Raw genomic sequence first — 10,004 nt, forward strand, 5'->3', positions numbered from 1 at the left:
AAAAAAAAAAAAGAAAGAAAGAAGAAGAAAGAATCTGGGAGTGGCTGGGTGGATTTGGCTCATGGTCTCATTATGCTGCAATCCAGCTGTCTGCTGGGGGCTGCAGTCACATGGGCCTAGAGAGACCATTTCCCAGTTCACTCACATGGCTGTTGCCAGACCGTAGCTCTTAGCTGGCCATTGGCTGGATACCTCAGGTCCTCACTATTTGGGCCCCTCTATAGTCCTCCTCACTGTCTTCAGCACATGGCAGCAAATCATCAAAGACAGAGCACAGTGAGCATTCAAGACAGAAGCTGTAGTCTTTTTACAAGCCAATATCAAAAGAGACATATATGATTTCTGCTGTATGGTGCTGGTCACACAGAACAACCCTAGAACAGTGGGGCATGAAGGTATGTACTGTGGGATCTTAAGACCATAGGGGGCCATTTTGCAAGCTGCTTACCACATCCACTATAAACCCCCAGGATTTCCTTCTGAACCTTGCCAGACAGTCAAAAATCAGCTGGGACTCAAAAAGTCTTTGCAAGGTTTGTGGACCAAAACATGGGGTTATAGTTGCCGTGTCATGACACCACAAAAAACACCAAGTTCACACATACAAGACAGCCAAGTCAAAGCTGCCATTTGGTTGACAGAGATTAAGATGCCATTGATTGCAAGATGTATACTGATTTCAAAAAGCTAAAATGTGAACAAATATGCATTTTAGAATTGATGAAGTACAGTATGTTACATAAGAAGTCTTGAGAAATGGTGGCAGGGAGCTAATTCAGAGACTCTATTATCTTTAAGGACCCAGGTTCCTTTCTCTTTGTACTCCAATATCCGCAGCATATCTGCTGTATCCCTGTATGGTTTCCTTCAAGGTCACAAACCAGTGGGTGCAGTTCTAGGCATCCTTGGAGGGGTCAAGAATTCCCAATTTTTCTCAGGTGCCTCCTTTTTTTTTAAGGCTAGGTCTCATTCTGCTGCCCAGGCTGGAGTGCTGGAGTGCAGTGACCTGATCAGAGCTCACTGCAGCCTCAAACTTCTGATTGCAGGTGAACCTTTTGTCTTAGCCTATTGAGTAGCTAGGTGTGTATCACTATGCCCAGATAATTTTTTAATTTTTTGTAGGAATGGGGTCTCAATATGTTGCCATGTTGCCCAGGCTGGTCTTGAACTTCTGGCCCTAGGTGCCACGTGCCTCTTTTAAGAGCAATGGCATCTTTCCTGAAGATATCCAGATTTCCCTTTCATATCATTGACCAGAGTTCTGTTGCAGACTATGTTAGTTTAGGTTAAGTTGCATAGGTTAGTTAAACTCAGAGTGATTTGAATAAGATGGAGGCTGGCCGCGGTGGCTCACACCTATAATACTAGTAATCTGGGAGGCCAAGGGTGGATTGCCTGAGCAAGTGCGAGACCCCCATCTCTAAAAAGTAGCTGGGCATTGTGGCAGGTGCCTGTAGTCCAAGCAAATAGGGAGGCTGAGACAAGGGAATCGCTTTAGCCCAAGAGTTTGAGGTTGCTATGAGTTATGACACCATGGTACTCTACACAAGGTGACAAAGTAAGACTCTGTCTCAAAAAAAAAAAAAATTGAAGATTATTCCCTTTCACAGAGGACTGGAGGTAGGCAGTGCTGATGGGTAGGTGCCATAGTGTCAATGTCATCCGGAATCTAGGTCATCTTGTGTGATTTTTCTGTTTGTTTGTTTTAGAGACAGGGTCTTGTTCTATCACAAAAGCTGGAGTTCAGAAGTATGATTATAGCTCACTGCAGCCTTGAACTCTTTGGTTCAGGCAATCCTCCTGCCTCAGCCTCCCAGAGTAGCTGGGACTACAAATGTGCCCCACTCATGCCTGGCTAGTTTTTCTTATTTTTTTAGAGACAGGGTCTCACTATGCTGCTAAAGCTGGAACTCTTGGCCTCAAGCAATCCTCTGGCTTCAGCCTCCCAAGTTGCTAGGATGATAGGTATAAGCCACCATACCTGGCTCAAGTGATTTCATTCTCAGATTCACCCCACCTTCCAAAATGGCTGCTGGAGTTCCAGCCATCAGATGCACGTTATAGACAAAAGGAACAAAAACAGAAGGGCAAAATGTTCCTCCGCAGAGTCAGCTCCCTTAAATAGCCTTCTTAGATGTCCAATAGAACAGTTCTGCTTACATCTCATTAGTCAGAACTCGGTCACATTGCCATGTCTAGTGCCAGAAATCATAGAAACATTTTTAAAGTTTTTTTTTTTGTTTCTCATTTTTAAGTTTAGTTAGGTACAGCGTAACTCTAAATAAAATTTAGGAGGAAGTAGGGAGGAGAATGAATGTTAGGTGGCCACAAGCAGGGTTTTCCACTGTCCTCCCACTTAAACCAGACCCTAGTTAGAGGGACACATTACTAGGATTGATCTAGATGCATTACAATTTACTCCTGGGCTGGACACATGTTATATTCCTCAGGGATGGATGCTTACACCAAATCTGAATCCTATTAAATGAGGAAGGAGCAGATGGAACAGTCACTATTGGTATTTACCAGCAACCACGGTCCTGCTTTCTTGCTAATACAACCTTGATTTTGTACAGGGACCAGTCTGCCAAGTTCTTTAGGGAAGGTTTCAGCACCCCTCCCCAGCCCCAGGATGTGAATCTTAATTAGTCTGAAGCACCTTTAGGAATTCCAGTCCCTCTGCTAGTGTTTAATTTAAGAATGGACATGTGACATAATTTTGACCTATGAGACATAGGGGATTTTTTTTCGGGGGGGGGGACTTCTGGAACAATTTCACCAAGGCTGAAGGAGAAACAGCTTTCCTTGGCCTCTGAATGTTGCCTACATGTGATGTCTGAAGCTTCAGCATCTACTTGTGACTTTTAGAGAAGTCAGGATATAAGGACAAAACCTAAAATCATGAGATGGCAGAGAAAAGAGAAAGAAATATGATAGACTATCTGTAGAATGCAGTTCTATTCAGTAATAAAAATGAACTATTGATAAACCCAATAAAATGGGAAAATCTCAAAAACATTGTGTAAAGCAAAAAAGCCAGACACAAAAAAGTATATCCATTCATAACAGGGTTTAGCACATGCGAAATGGGTCTATAGGAACGGAAACCAGATTAGCGGGTAACCTGTGGTAGGGGGGTGGGAGACACTGCCTATGGACATGAATTTGTTAACACGATGTCAATGTTCCACACATCTTAGTTGGAATGGTGGCTACCAGGTGCACATTTACAAACTGCAGTTTTAAAATCTGTGCTTTTTTTTTTTTGAGACAGAGTCTCAAGCTGTTGCCCTGGATAGAGTGCCATGGTGTCATAGCTCGCAGCACCCTCCAACTCTAGGGCTCAAGTGATTCTCTTGTCCCAGTTTTTCTATTTTTAGTAGAGATGGGGGTCTCCCTTTTTGCTCAGGCTGATCTTGAACTCATGAGCTCAAGTTATCTACCTGCTTTGGCCTCTAAGAGTGGTAGGATTACAGAGGTAAGCCACTGCACCCAGCCTAAATCTGTGCATTCTATTGCATATAAATTATATTCCTTTTTTTCTTCTTTAGACAGGGTCTTGCTCTGTTACAGGACTAGAATACAGAGACATCATCATAGTTTACTGAAGCTCTGAACTCCTGGGCTCAATGGATTCTCCCTGTTGCCTCAGCCTCTGAAGTAGCTGGGATTAAAGGCATGAGCCACCATGCCTCATTCATTTTTCCTTTTTTTTTTTTTTTTTTTTGCAGAGATGAGGTCTTGCTATCTTGCTCAGGCTTATAAATTATATTTCAATAAAGTTGATGAAAGAAGGAAAGAAAAAGAGAGAAAGAAAACAATCAAGAAACAAAGAAGGAACCTAGGTCCTTGTTAACATTTCTGGGCTAATGAGTTAACCAACAGCCTCATCTCAGGACTTCTGTTTTGTGACATAATAAGTACTGTATAACCCATTTTAAAGTTTCATAACTCAAAGCCCCAAACACCTTGACAAATATAATCCTTTATGTCAGAAAGGAGAAGAGGCAACCAAAGATGGGGTGCAGATGCAGCCTAGGAAGCTGCATGTTTGGAGAAAACGCTGAGGAGGGCTAGGAACCCACTGGCTTGATCTAGTGGGGTTTGCTCCCTGCTCCTCCATCAAGCTCAGTACAGCTGGGGATTTCTGACTTCACCCCCCTCATCTGCGAAAAGAAGACCCTAGTAATCAAAGGACCTACTCTCAGGCTTCTGGTGAGGATTAGTGAGAGGAAAATTAGGAAAGCTCCTAGTACAGTGCCTGGCACATAGTAAGGGCTCAATAAGGCCCCTGTTTTGCCTCACCTGGTCCTAGTGAAAATGACTTGGGCATAAATCAAGCAGAGGCAGGGGGAGAGAAGGGAACAGAACATAGGGACCGTAGGAAGCAGACTGTGGAACTGTAAATGATTGATGACACCAAAGCTTCAGGCATGGTGACAATGTTGATGAGATCACTTCTCAGGATTTTGGTAAAGGTTACTTGCAGTATCTGTCTTTATCCCCAGGTAGATACTAGTAAAGAGAGATAAGAGAGGAGAGGAACAGAGTTTATGGGTAAAAAGAGGAGTGTAAGTTGAATTTGAGGTACTCCTGAACAGTATAGAGTAGCGGACAAAAGAAAGGGCTCTGCCACCTACTAGCTATGTGATCTTGGCCAAGCTCCCATCTCCCTAGAAGCCCCGGTATCCTCAGGTGTAATACGGGAATTCTAAGAATTCTAAGAATACTTCATTAGGTTACTATCAAGAGTAAATGAAACGATATATTTAAAGTGCTTAGCATAGTTCCAGGTACATAGTAGGTCCTTATTAAATAGAGATGCTAATTTTTATCATTCCTCACACATCTGCCTGGGCAGTCAGCCTCATGCCCAGCTACTGTGCGAGAGTACTCACCACAGCTGGTAAGCATGGAGCTTTTTGAGCTTTCACTTTACTTTCTCTTGATTCAAACAGGGGATGCCCCTGCAGAAAATTTCCTCTCCTTTTATTTGTCTTTGCCACCCCCATCCTTCCCTTCCTTCTATTCTCTACTCTGCCCTACCTCTTCCAGGAAGCCTTCCTTGATTGATGTCTCCCCGTTCACTGCCAACCTCTCCACTGCCTCCCTGTAGGGACTGGCCTCCCACCCCAGACCTCTGTCCACTCAGCTCCACCGCCCATGCCCCCAGCAAAGACCACGGGCTTCCTCCATGCCAGCACAGACACACCTGGACGCTTGGGGAAGCTTGCCTGGTAAGGGAAGGAAGCCGCCTTCCACGACGTCCTCAGTGGATGACGGCTTGGAAAGAGGTGGAGCTGGTGAGGAGGAGGCCACCTGCCAGAGTGGCAGCAGACAGGCCGGCTAAATCCTTGACCTATGATTTAAGGGGTCGGGCATAGTTCAATAGAGCACTCCAGGCTGAGTCCCAGCTCGTGTACACAGGTCAGGGGGATGAGGGCGGGGAGGGGAGGAGGGCCATCTCCTTCGAGAGCTCTGTGGCGTCACGTGACCCCTCTGGGACACCCCGAAAACCCACAGCCCCTGTGTACATGAGTGTAGAAGCTCCGTCTGAGAGGCGAGGGGATGGGGGAGCGGAGAGGAAGGAGAAGCGAGCAGGAAGGTGGGCGACCAGTGCGGGGCGCACAGTAAAGGACCTAATAGGCTCCTGTCTACTAATCACAGAACCCTTGCTAGGTTCTGGGACGCGGCAGCTGTGCCCAGTTTCCAGGTTGACCCTAGTCTCAGCTTCTTCCTTTTTCCACCTGAATTTTCCCTCATAAATGGACCCCTAGTAGGGCATGGGGGAGACCCCTTCAACCGCAGGCTAGTCTGATAGAATTACACTTGCAAAACGGAGACTTTTCCTGGTGTAGCCATAAATCTTAGTCAGGCTCTGGGAGGCGCTCACGTCGCCCCCCTCCCCCAGGCTTGCCCACTGAAAGTCAATGCAAATGAGATGCAAAGCAGGCCGCGACAGCCGTAGGGATTGGCTGATGCGAGGAGACCCTGTCCGCCCAATCCCCCCCAATCGCCCGACAGTCAGGGCTACCCTGGCCCCGGGCCTGGGCCTGCCCATAAATCAGCGCCGTCAGCGTTAATGGCTCCTGACTAATTGCCTGGACTTGGGCTCCGGACTCGGGTCGCCTGCATTAAAATTCAATCAGGCCTAGCGCTTAGCTATTAAATATTCATTGGGAGAGCTTCCCGAAACCGGGCTGGGGGATGGAGATGGGTGGGGTTAGAGAGACTGACTACCCGAACGCCCAGTCCCTCCTCCCAACACCCTGTCCTCTTCTACAACTGCTGCCTGGTTTCCATTCTGCTGGGCTTGATTTCTCTTTGGAAGTCCCCAAGCCTTCTCTAGAGGCTTGGGAGATTCCTGCAGAAGGAATGTTGGGTTGTCTTGACAAGGGTTTGACCTAGTCCCCTCCATGCCTGTTCACTTCACCACACAGACATCTAGTGCCCACTGTGAGTTCCTATCAAGGCTGGAACCTCAGGTCCCACTAGGAGAAGAATAGCTCCAGGGTACAACAGCTTAATACTTAGCAGAGGCCAGGAGAGGCCCCTATTTCCCTGGCCCTGCTACCTTTGCCAGGGGCTTTGTGGGAGCTATACTGGTCACCTTCAGTATAGCTGGAAATCTTCAGTCTGGGACAAATGGGGTCCGGGCTGGAAGGGGGGGGGCTCCTTGTAGTCCTCCTCTCCTCTTCCCTTCCCCCAGGAATGCAGCCTATCCAAGCTTCTGGGCACCTGGCCTGATGCTGAGCAGGCTGCCTGGAAGTTCTCAAGAAAGGTACCAAGGGGGAAGGGGTTGGGCCTGAGGGCCTGGAGGGAGACTCTGTTGGCAGTGTCAGGGACTTAAGCAGAAAGTGCACCCCTTCTCCTTCAAACACTCAAATAAGGGCCAAGAATTTTTCTGGGTCCCCAATAGTACATTGAAATGTTTTTCCCACAGCTCCAGTTCCTAGGCCAGGAGAAGAAAGTATTAGGAAATATGCTAGGAAAGATGTGCTTCCCTCCATGTTTTTACAGAGGATATTCAGGAGCAAACCACCTGCTCACAGGGCTCTTTCCCTGACCTTTGCACTGTTGTTCCCTGCTCCTGATGCCTGAGGATGGTGGGGAAAATTAATGGGGGCAGTATAAGACTGCCAGAATGAGGGCTGCACCTGTGGCTCAGTGAGTAGGGCACCGGCCCCATATACTGAGGGTGGTGGGTTCAAACCCAGCTTTGACCAAACTGCAACAAAGAATAGCTGGGCATTGTGACGGGCACCTGTAGTCCCAACTACTCAGGAGGCTTAGGCAAGAGAATCGCCTAAGCCCAAGAGCTGGAGGTTGCTGTGAGCTGTGATGCCACAGCACTCTACTGAGGATGACAAAGTGAGACTCTTTTTTTGTCTCAAAAAAAAAAAAAAGATTGCCAGAACAAGGGAGCAGCCCCACAGATGCTGCAAGGGAGGGATGGAGACTGAGGGTAGGAAAGTACCAGTCTCTACAAGGCCAAAAGCAGCTAAGGGCTTCGGAAGGGTTGTAAGTTCAGAAAACACTGTTGTGGGGGACATTGGAAAGAACAGCTTAGTCTGCTATCTCTGAGGGCATCAACTCCTTCACTTAGCAGGAAGCCTTGAATTCCCTGAAAACCCTATTCTCCCAGAGCTTAGATGCTATCTTAACAGCAGAAAATGGGGCCCCCAAAGCACCTCCTCTCCAGGACCCAGGCAGGCCCCAGGGCTGGGTGCAGGGCAGAATGTGTCTGGCAGTGATTAGGAAAGGAGCTAAGACTGGGAGGCCTCAGGCTTAAGCAGGTAGGAGTGACCCCAGCCAAGTGTCCAATTCCAAATCCAAACGTCATAGACAATCCCGTATTCCAATCCCGTATTCCCCCACGTGTGGTTCCCATTAGGGCTGGCTGGGGTCTTCCTGAAGGCCAGGCCAGATTCCTGAGCCCCTCCCACAGCAGGGCCCCTCCCTCTGCAGGCTGTTTGGAATGTCTTACCCAGCCCCATGGGGTGGTCCACCAGCACCCAGCCTTGGGGATTTTCAGGGCCATCCCCATTCTACTTAGGCCTCTTCACCCACAAGATGACTTTTTTTCCTTTTGCAAACCCTTAAAGGGGACAAAAGGATAGAAGACTTTAAACTTTACCCTCTCAGGGTGGGCTAATCCCTGAAGACCCCTATACTGCAGGGGAAGTTTTGGGAAGTCTTCCCTCCTCTCCTAGGTCAGCTGCTTTTGTTCAGGCCTCAGCCCCTGGATGATTGCAACTGCCCCCACTGACCTTCTGCTACCAGCCATTCCTCCACACTGCCCCTGAGCAGGCGACCTAAAACTCAGGCTTGTTAGATCATTGGCCTCCTAGAAATACTTCTAATAGCTTTTTAGCAGCACTAAAGCCAATGGGCCAAATCTGGTCCTCAGTTATGTTTGTGTTGTGTCTATTTTAGGCATTCACAGAATTTATTTTATTTTATTTATTTTGAGACAGAGTCTCACTCTGTTGCCCTGGGTAGAGTGCCATGGCATCATAGTTCACAGCAACCTCAAACTGAGACTCAAGGGATCCTCTTAGGGATCCTCCCAAGTAGCTGGGACCACAGGCACCTGTCATGACGGGGCTAAGAATTTTAAAATTTTTTAAAAAAATAATTGTCAACATTTAAAGCCAGGGGGTGACACAAAAATCTACATTTTTTAAATTTCAGATTATTTAAAAATCTACATCTCTAATTTTTCTGGAATATGGCAATAGAGGCTTGCATTCTTGCATGGTAACAACTAACTGGGACTGAAAAGGAATCTCTTTTCAGCCTGGGGCTTAGCTGTGCACCATGGTCCCCACTAGGTCCTACTGTCTCCCAGGTCTGAGGCCCAGGTGAGTGAACAGCCTTTTTATCACAAAGCTGGCACTGGCCTTTTCATTTGACTTGCCATCAGCTCCAGTCCTTTGGCCATTAATGTCCTTGTCTGTCCCTTCCTGTACAGATACTTCAATTCACTACAACAGACTCAAGTCAAAATTCCTTGGCCATGTGTCACTTCAGACTACTTTCACACACCTGTTGCCTTCCCTCCAACACTCTTGGCCCAGGCACATCAAACTAGTCACTCTTCCAGAGACGCAGCTAGACTTTCACACTCCCAAGTTTTTGCAGACTGCTCTTCTACCTGCAGCCCCACTTCTCTTTGCCCCTGGCAAACTTCTCTTCCTCCTTCCAACCTCAGTTCAGAAGCCACTGACCCAGGTGTCCACCTAACCCCTGCAGAAGGCAATTACCCTCAGGTTGTCTAGTGGTCCCTATGATTCCACAATGTCTCAGTCCCCCTGCCCCCGCCACCTGGCTACAGCTCCTCCAGCGTTAAGAGGAGGCCTGCTTGGCACCCCCAAGGCTCACCCATGCTGAGAGATCAGGCTATCAGGCTAGTGCTGTGATGACTGTGGGAGAGATGTAGCTTAGCGCTAAACTGTGTGACAGACAGGTGTGTGGGAGTTAGCAAGGCTAGAGGAGGAGAAGCCAGCAAGCATTCTGAGTCACAAGGCAAGGTTCTGTGTCCTAGACAGGAAGGACATATGTGCCACTAGGGGACCTGGGTGAGTGGCTTCCTGTAGCAAGGCAGCCAGACTCTCCTTTGCCCTGTGAGTATTCCAGTGAGCAGAATTTAAGGAGGAAAAAAAAAAAAGGAGCTAGTCAGGTGCAGTGACACGCACCTAGACCCCCAGCTAATTGGGAGGCTGAGGTAGGAGGACGGTTTGACTTGAGGAGTTTGAGAGACTGGCATAGATAACATGTTAATACAGGGAAGGGAGGGGTGAGGAGGAGCAAAACATAGACTTTGGGTGCTGGGCAAAAGTGTTCTTATGAGAAAAAATGAGGCAGATTATTTGAAACCCTAGTGGTGACCAGCCTGAGGAACAGCAAGACCACCTCTACTAAAAATAAAAAAAACAGCTGGGTATTGTGGTGGGAGCCTGTAGTCCCAGCTACTGAGGAGGCTGAGGCAAGAGGATTGCTCA

The sequence above is a fragment of the Otolemur garnettii genome, unplaced genomic scaffold (assembly GCF_000181295.1).
Source record: "Otolemur garnettii isolate 467f Iridium unplaced genomic scaffold, OtoGar3 scaffold00043, whole genome shotgun sequence".
NCBI lineage: Eukaryota > Metazoa > Chordata > Mammalia > Primates > Galagidae > Otolemur > Otolemur garnettii.